Source organism: Triticum urartu, chromosome 2A, assembly GCF_056163025.1.
Source record: "Triticum urartu cultivar PI428250 chromosome 2A, HENAU_Tu73, whole genome shotgun sequence".
Lineage (NCBI taxonomy): Eukaryota > Viridiplantae > Streptophyta > Magnoliopsida > Poales > Poaceae > Triticum > Triticum urartu.
Genome location: NC_141874.1, coordinates 76,863,685 through 76,872,748, shown reverse-complemented (window position 1 = coordinate 76,872,748; position 9,064 = coordinate 76,863,685). Strand labels below are relative to the sequence as shown.

General features: G+C 45.4%; 1 pseudogene across 1 annotated transcript; it reads right to left on the bottom strand.

Annotated features, from left to right (window-relative positions):
* Positions 1-1,034: 1,034 nt before the first annotated feature.
* Positions 1,035-8,371, bottom strand: LOC147983872 (uncharacterized; annotated as a pseudogene). The gene is made up of 10 exons (XR_015615376.1): positions 8,155-8,371; positions 7,910-8,044; positions 7,700-7,828; positions 6,556-6,698; positions 6,081-6,167; positions 5,814-5,942; positions 4,492-4,644; positions 4,163-4,264; positions 1,198-1,375; positions 1,035-1,112 (listed from the first exon to the last, which is right to left on the bottom strand). The product of XR_015615376.1 is annotated as an uncharacterized LOC147983872 (transcript).
* Positions 8,372-9,064: the final 693 nt, after the last annotated feature.

Here is a 9,064-nt window from a genome sequence, read left to right as displayed (position 1 = left end):
GTATTTGCGTTGTGTGACAGGTGATCGGCCTCGAGCTTGGGTGGACTGGCTCTCTTGGGCGGAGTACTGCTACAACACCTTCTATCACTCCGCCCTGCGCGCTACGCCGTTTGAGGTGGTCTATGGTCGACCACCCCCGCCTATACTTCTGGTGGACCCGGGGACGGCTCGGACGGAGGCTGCGGGTGACCTTATCCGCACCCGTGACGAGATGCTTGCTGAGGTCCGTCAGCGTCTCCTTCAGGCACAACAGCTGGCCAAGCACTACTACGACGATCATCATCGCGAGGCGGAGTTCGCGGTGGGTGACTGGGTGTGGCTGCGTCTTCTCCACCGCTCTACGCAGTCACTCGACCCGCGTGCGAAGCGCAAGGTCGGCCCTCGCTACGCCGAGCCCTTCCCTATCTTGGAGCGCATTGGGAAGGTGGCCTATCGTCTTCAGCTTCCAGCCTACGCTCGCATCCATGACGTCTTCCATGTGGGGCTGCTGAAGCCTTTCCATGGCGAGCCACCGGTGGCTCCTCCGGCGCTTCCTCCAACCGCCGATGGTCGCATTCTTCCAGAGCCGGCAAAGGTGTTGCAGGCGCAGCTCCGTCGTGGCGTGTGGTTCATCCACGTTCAGTGGGCGGGCCTTCCGGAGGAGGAGGCTACTTGGGAGCAGCGTGAGGAATTCCGCCAACACTATCCAGACTTTCAGTTCGAGGACGAGTTGTTTGCGCAGGTGGAGAGAGATGTTATGACCGGTTTGGTCTATACCCGGAAGAGGCCCACCGGGCATTAGTATTAGGGGCTTGGCCCACAAGTTATCTTAAGCTAAAGTTATAAATACTAGCTGTAAGACACCGTTTGAGATTAAGCAATAAATATATTATAATCTTCTGTTGCCCGGCTCCCCAAGGAGCCGGAACCCTAGCCGACGCCGCACCCAACCCTAGCCGCGACGGCGCCTGCTCGCCGGCGCGCCCGCTCCAGCCCTCGTTCCCCTCCTCCTGGTCCATACAACCTGCGTCGAAGGCCTGGTAGGAACCCTAGTCCTACCAATTTGCAATATCAACATTTGTAGGATCCAGCTTCAAGCCATCTTCAAAAGCCTCGGATGCCTTTTCATAGTCCTGTAAATAGACACCAAGCAGATGATCAATTCCGCCATGGCTACAAAAGATTTGGTGTTACTATTATGTTCCTAATTTTTGTTACCTCCTGCAACATTAAAGCCGCGCCTTTTCGGTAGTAGCCTTTGGGCCAACGAGGTCTCACCAGTGCACGCATCAGCATCAGAGAGAGCATCTTTTCCTCTTCCCAGGCGCAACAAGCAGAAGCTCCTATTTGCTAGCAGGATTGCAAGATCTTTTGGACTAGGATCGAATTTCATTGCCTACATACAAACCGCAGAGGTGGTTGATGTAACATGGTAGTGATGCATACAACAACAACAACAACAACAACAACAACAACAACAACAACAACAACAACAACAAAGCCTTTAGTCCTAAACAAGTTGGGGTAGGCTAGAGGTGAAACCCATAAAATCTCGCGACCAACTCATGGCTCTGGCACCAAGATAGCAAGCTTCCATGCACCCCTGTTCACAGCTAGTTCTTTGATGATACTCCAATCCATCAATATTAAAAAAAATTACCAACGAGATTTAAACTACTCAGCATTGCTAGCTACAAACTCAGAGAGAGATTTAGTTCAAATTTAAAATGTATGTTCTAACTTAATTTATTTTGCAACATTTGTATGTGAGAAAAGGTGGGTCCAAACTAAATACCGAAAACTTCACATATTAAGGAGAAAGCGTGACATTAAAAGAACATTCAGAGAGAAAAAGAAGGCCTATCCAATCTAACTAACCTAACTTCCCACCATAAACAGTGCAGAAAAACTTGGTCACAAATCACAAGTACCACCAAAGTTTTGACATAAAAATCTCCGCTGTCTTTTGTTCTGTAATTTTTCTATGTTTTTTGCATTTTGCTTTTGCTTATCTGTACATAACAGTTTTTCCAAGTTCAATGAATATGGAGTAAGAAACTCTCATGAAAATAAATACCAAATTAAGGCGTGTTCGGGAGCCCTCCACAACCTCAAACTCCTCAACTCCACAGCCCCAAACCAGCAGCCAGCTTCTCGATAAAAATTCTGGGGAGCAACTAGTTAACGAGCGCTCCTTCGGGAGCCTCGCAACGGTCAGCGCCACTTGGCGCGCTCTCAGCCATTCGCCACGTGTCGCGCTCTGAACGCTTCCTTCAGATTTTTTCTTTTATTTTCCGCACGCATTTTTGGCTTTTTAAACAGTTTTTTCGGGGTTTTTTCGACGTTTTGGTTTTCCCCCGGTCTTTCTTAGCTTTTCGATCAAACAAATTTTTTGATTTTTTTTGCACAAAAAAACGTGTTTTCTTTTATTTTCCTTTCGCGAAAGTCACGGTTTTTCTTCCACGAGAGGCACGGTTGTACTTTAGCGAGAGTCACGGCCGTGCCTTTCGGAAACGAAAAAAACGCGTTTCCTGTTTTTTTTCTTTTGCGAGAGTCACGGTTTTGCTTCCGCGAGAGGCACGGTTGTGCTTTTGCGAGAGTCACGGCCATGCCTCTCGGAAAAGGGAAAAACAAAACGCGTTTTCTGTTTTTTTTCTTTCATGAGAGTCACGATTTGCTTCCGCGAGAGGCACGGTTGTGCTTTCGCAAAAGTCACGACCGTGCCTCTAGGAAAGGGAAAAACAAAACGCGTTTTCTGTTTTTTTTCTTTCGTGAGAGTCACGCTTTTGCTTCCGCGAGAGGCACGGTTGTGTTTTCGCGAAAGTCACGGCCGTGCCTCTAGGAAAAGGAAAAAAATATGCGTCTTCTACTTTTTTTTCTTTCGCGAGAGTCACGGTTTTGCTTTCGCGAAAGGCACGGTTGTGCCTTCGCGAGAGTCATGGCCGTGCCTCTCGGAAATGAAAAAAAACGCGTTTTTTGTTTTTTTCCTTCCACGAGAGTCACGGTTTTGCTTTCACGAGAGGCACGGTTGTGATTTCGCGAGAGACACGGGCGTGCCTCTTTCAGAAAAGGAAAAAAACCGTGCTCCTAGTTCGGTTTTTTCGTGAAAAAAAAGTTCGTGAAAACCTATCAACATGGGATCTAGTTTTGAAGATCTCGACGCGAGGAATCCAATGATGAAAACGGTTCGAGATTTGGACGCACGGTTTAAGAGATAAAACGTTTTGAATAAACGGATCTACGAAAAATCGAAAAACTTTCATGTTGCGACAAGTGGCGCGCTGCATGTGCGAGTGTTCTTTGCAACGAGATTTTTCGGCAGGGCAGCTTCTTCGCTCGATCGACCCTCCCAGGCCGGAAGCCCATTTAGGCTCATTGTGGCCCAGTCGGATGGGATAATGGGTGGCCTGTAAGCCCGTTTGGGCTGAAAATCGCCACCGCCCCTGCTTCCTCCTCGTCACCAACCACCAAGGCGCCGCCTCCTTTACCCGACCACCACCGGCGACGACCCACGCAGGCCAGGACCAGAAGGCGGGGGTGTGGAGCTCAGGGTCAGCCATGCGGTGAGAGCAGCGGCGAACTGCAGCTGCAGGAGGCGCGGGGTGGAGGAGTCGTTGGGAAGAGGAGCTCGGGGTCGTGGCCATGGGGTGAGAGCAACGACGAGCTACAGCTACAGGAGAGGATCTCGGGGTCATGGCGGCGGCGTTCGATAGAGGACGAAGGCCAGCTGGTAGCCGCGGCGGCGGCCGGTTCCCATGGCAGCGGCGGCCAGGGTTCCCATGGCAACGAGGGGAAGGGGAATAGATTGTTTCGGGATGCACTCGAACCGGTACCTCCTAGCGTCACTTGGCGGTGGTAGGAGGGGGTAATTCCATGCAACTCTCGCTTCTACAGGTACATTTTAGAGGAGCTCGGTTTTCCTAGCTCCGCCACTCCTCCGATTTTGCACTTCGCTCGTAGCCAGCTTCTTACTCCCATAACCACGAATTGAATCGTTCGGCTGCACTCCACACCTGGAGTTGTGGAGTTGAGAAGCGGGAGGGCTCCCGAACACGCCCTTAAGAAGCATCAAAAGCAACTTATGTAAGGTGTTAACAGAGCTATGGCGTTGCAGCCAGCTTTACGTTCAGCAATTCTAAGTTCTAACATCCTAAAAGCAATCAAATGCAGCTGAGTGACTTACACAAGTATATAGTTTTCCTGCTATCAGATATTCCTTCCTATTAAAAGCCTCTGTAGCTTGTAATTTCAGCTCAGCTCTTCTCTTTTCACACTTATTTTTATCCTGATCACATAATATTTTTCGTCAGAACAAATATGTACAGAAAACAGAGACAAGAAGTTGCATTTAGACATTAGCAATGACTTCATAACATGTGTATAACATTTTCTGTTATTATATACGAATATCATTAGCAAGCATAGTCAGAACTGTACAAGAATTTGATGACAGCTATCAATGGTAAATAATACATTATGGAGCTGTAATTGTGCATATAAGGAAATACATACCCTTGGCTTCAAACCAAAAGATTTCACATGAGACATGATACCATCAATACTCCAATCCGGCAATGTTGAAATCAGATAAGTTAAAGGAAATAATATTTCAACCATACTCCTTCTGCCTTTTAGGGCAGCAATTTCAATTGGAGTCGTACCGAACTGCAGGAGTGAAATTAATGATAGTTGATTTCACAATTAATTATTAATAATAAATGGCATACATTTTGAGAAAGAGATTGGATACTAGATTAGGCGAGTAGTCATCACCAATATATATATACTCCCTCCGTCCCAAAATAAGTGTCTCAACTTTGTACTAACTTTAGTACAAAGTTGTACTAAGGTTAAGACACTTATTTTGGGATGGAGGGAGTATGTCAGTTGTGCTTGCAGATAATTCAGACCCTAGTAGTTAATTTGGAATTTAATGTTTTCAAAAACCAAATGGCTATATAGGCATTGGAGAGAATCAGAATGCATGGTCAGAAAGTGGAACAACCTTGTCCATCTTTCTCTACTAAATTAGGATAATAAAGCTTAAGTAAAGATGAAAAAATAGTACCCAAAGTGCTTAGGGAAGTATGCTTGTTATATTGAATAAAATTGTCAAAGTACAACAGGACGAGGTGCCATTGATACAATAGTATATGGAAGGAGCAAGGAAGTTTTTGCAAAAGTTAGCATCATGTGTTTGTTTCAACCTGGCTATGAACAACCTAGAGATTTTCTCTATCCACAGTTCAGTAGACAACATGCAAAATATGAAACATGCTGAATTTTACATTTTTTCTCCGGAAATGGACTGACATCTACAATATATGGTATACGATGATGATTACTATGACTTCCCCCTAAAAATTGAAAACAAACAGAAAAAAGAGCAATGTTAGTCTTCAATGGTCAGTTGTTAGAATGTTCAACACCTAGAAGTGCTGCCGCAGAAGAAGTCCTCAGTAAACGGTGTCATACCTTTTCTAGTGTTGATGTACTCACTTATAATAACACACAGTAAGCATGTTGGTAGAATAATTTTTCTATGTTCTCTGTAGAACCATGTATCAAAGCTTTACTAAATCAATATATTCCCTCATGCATCTAACCATCAACAGAGAGTATATATGAATGAAAGGTACTCCCTCCGTTCACAAATATATAAGATGTTTTGGACATTTCAATATGGGCTATATACGGACTGAAATGAGTGAACAAACACACTAAAACGTGTCTGTATACATTCGGTTCACAAAAAAGTTAGAACATCTTTTATTTGAGTTGTGAACGGAGGGAGTACATGATAAGAACAGAAAAGAGGAAACGGCAAGACTCACTGAATCTCCAATGTTGGGGTTAGCACCAGCATCTAGTAAGCACCTCATGATATTAGGTAAGCCGTTGTTCGCTGCCACCATCAATTGAGTAACACCGATATAGTTAGTCTTATTCACATCAGCACCAGCCTGTGTAAACAAAATTACTATCTGATCATTTGAGTAGGTGCTTGACATGTCATCCGCAGAAGACACATCCACCCAAAAATTAAGTGAGCAGCATCTACAGATTGCTCTTTAAGAATCTTAATAAGAAAAATTACCGACCTCAATGAGTAGCTTAACGCATTCCAACGATTCTCTTTGTATGGCCATACTCAGTGGGGTACTATGAAGGTTCAAAACCTTATTAGGCTGTGGAAAGTGAAAAAAAAATCATTTTCTTATACTTGAAAAACAAAGGTACAATAGAGAAATAACATGAGGCCATTATGTGTTTACATATATTGGTATTTCTCATGAAACACATGTATTTTTTTATAGAAATTAGACACAAAATTTACAACACCTGAGGAAAAGTGAGCATGTTCACTTAAAGAGAAGTACTATGGTCAAATGTTGAATACATGGTTTTACAATGTACCAACTTAATTTTTTTGGTTTAGATCGAGCAAAAGAGCTGCATATACCAAGATTTCTCTATTCCAGTGAATGGTGTAGCCCCAAATGGAAGATGAAGGCCCTTAAATAAAACAGTTTTTCTTGCTTAACAAAAAGATTAGTAGAAAAACTGGTGTCTTGCATCTGCATGGTGCTCCAACAAAACCTTCATTGGGCCAACTTCACTGAGATTAGTGGCCGCATGCAACGGGGTCCCGTGCTTAGAATCGAAAACATCCACATCGGCTCCCCTTGAAAGTAGCAATTCTACTATTTCACAATTTCCTGGAAAAGAAGTTTTTCACAAGAAGTTGAAAATCAGCAAAGCATGCATGGATGAAACTAGTTTAGAAAGTGAGATTACAGATCAGGGCTTCTCCCATTAACGGCGGCCAAAGGTTACCAGTGACCCTGCTATTCCCGTCGAAGACCAAGTTTGTACAATGTTGGTAGCATGGAAAATATTTTTTTTTTATTTCTCTCTCTTGGTGGTTGTGGAAATCACTGTGCTCGTGAAGCTGGATCGTCTCCTTGTCAGTATCGACTGGCATTGCCTCTTCCTGCTGGCCTGGTGGAATCAAAATCTGCTGTCAAAGGCACTCTTCATGCTGCTCTCCATAGAAGAATTGCTGCTGATATTGACCTTTGGGCCAATCGATGCGACGATGTTGACTGCAAGGCCTCCCGGGCACTTTGCAGCTTCGCGGCGAGAGGCATTGGCTAATGTCACGACCCACGCATAGAGATGGGCCCAACAACAGGATCAGTAACAATATTGGATACATTTGGGGACACAACGGGTCTGGGGTGAGAAATCAGCAAGGCAGGGGAGGGATACAAGAGCAAGGGACGAGGAACAGAAGCAAGGGTGAGAAGCTGAAGACGATTCACAAATCATTTGGCTGCCCTCCTCTGTCTAGCTTCTTCTTTACGAACCTTTTGTCTATTCGCGTAACTAGGCCAAGCCCAAGTTTCATGGCCCATTCTATCGAGAAGGCCCTGGATAAGAAGAGGCTCATGACACAAATTTTGTTTTCCACTCTTTTGTGAAGTGCTGTATACTCAGGGCGTTTTGGCTCCATTTTTTATCAAAATGTTCAGGTTATGAGCATATGAGACTACAGCTAACAAGTAATATGAGAATTAGATATCGGACTATTTTTCATTCAATCTGTGTGTGCGTCTGTGTGTGTATGTGTGACAAATATATCAAAGACAGACTAATGTAAAGACATTTGGCAAGACAAATATGCCCTGGGACTGCAACAACGTGTTGGAGGGGATACCATTCATTGTTGCAGTATGGAGAGGCGACCCCAACCTGCCGGGTATCATCGGATCAGCGCCACGATCAAGAAGATACCTTGCTGCAGCAACCGTCCCGAAAGTTTCAGAGATGAACAGCGCGGTTTCACCTGCCAAAGAAATAAACAAAATTGAAGTTGTAGGGCATATAGGAGGCGCAGAATTGACGGGAAGGGGAGAGATAGAAAAACCTAGGTCGTTGGGCTGGTTGACGTCGACGCAGAGGTCCTCGACGAGGTAGGCGCAGATGTCCAGCCGGCCCTCCATGACCGCCATGCACAGGGCGCGGATCCAGATGCACTCGTCCGCCACGACGGGAGCCAGCTCTGGGCACACGATCGATCGAGGATATATCCTCATTAGCATCGATCGATGAGAAGAAACTAAGGTCGGGAGCTGGAAGAGAGGGTTGGTTGTGGTTGTGGACAGTACGTACCTTTGAGGAGACGGAGGTTGCCCTCCAGAGCAGCCTTCAGAACCGGGTGCGGGGACGCAGCCGCCTTCTCCTCCTCCATCTCCAGGACGATCGGGGGCGTGTGGAGAAGACGGGAGTCTTGCTAAGTCGCTGGAGACCCGAGAGTGGTCGTCGCGGGGAAGCAGAGGGGAGGCGATCGCCGGCGCGCCGCACCTTCACGCCGTGATATGCGGTGGGTTCGTTTGGTCAGGTATTTTAAGCCCGGATGATTTTCATTTTGGAGCCACGTCAAAATCCTTATCCAAATTTTCGATGATGGAACCTTGTGTGATCACTTTTTTTATCCATGTATCTTTTGCCTCCGTCTTATCAACTACTCCATCCCTTCGAAATTAATTGACGCTAGATACATCCATTTGAGCGTCAGCTAATTCCGGACGAAGGAAGTACCATCTAAAATGAACCAACATTTGTTACATTTCCTTGAGATAATATGCTTTTTTTCACTTGTAATGATGTCCTGGTGATATTACATATTAGACCCCAACAATGTGTGATGGAAAGAGACATGCCTGGCTAGCAACGAACAATGAAAGCTCCTATATGAGGTTAAGGCCTTGTACAATGGGAGATACTTAGGGAGGTGCTTAGAAAAATAAACCGAATTTTTCTGAAGCACCGATGCCTATTTCTATAGGAGAGACGCTTAGTTAAGCGTCTACCCTGTACAAATAAGCACTGATGCTTAAAAAAGTCTAGTTTATTTCTCTAAGCACCTTTTATTGTACAAGGCCTAAGGGCCTCAAACCTCTCTTGACTCTTCGAACTTCAGAAATTCAGCTTCTCACTCCTTGGAGCAACTTCCGTCCGTTCGACACCCAAACCAGCTTATGCATTGCCAGTTGGGCTGGCAACAACTACTGGTCTGTCT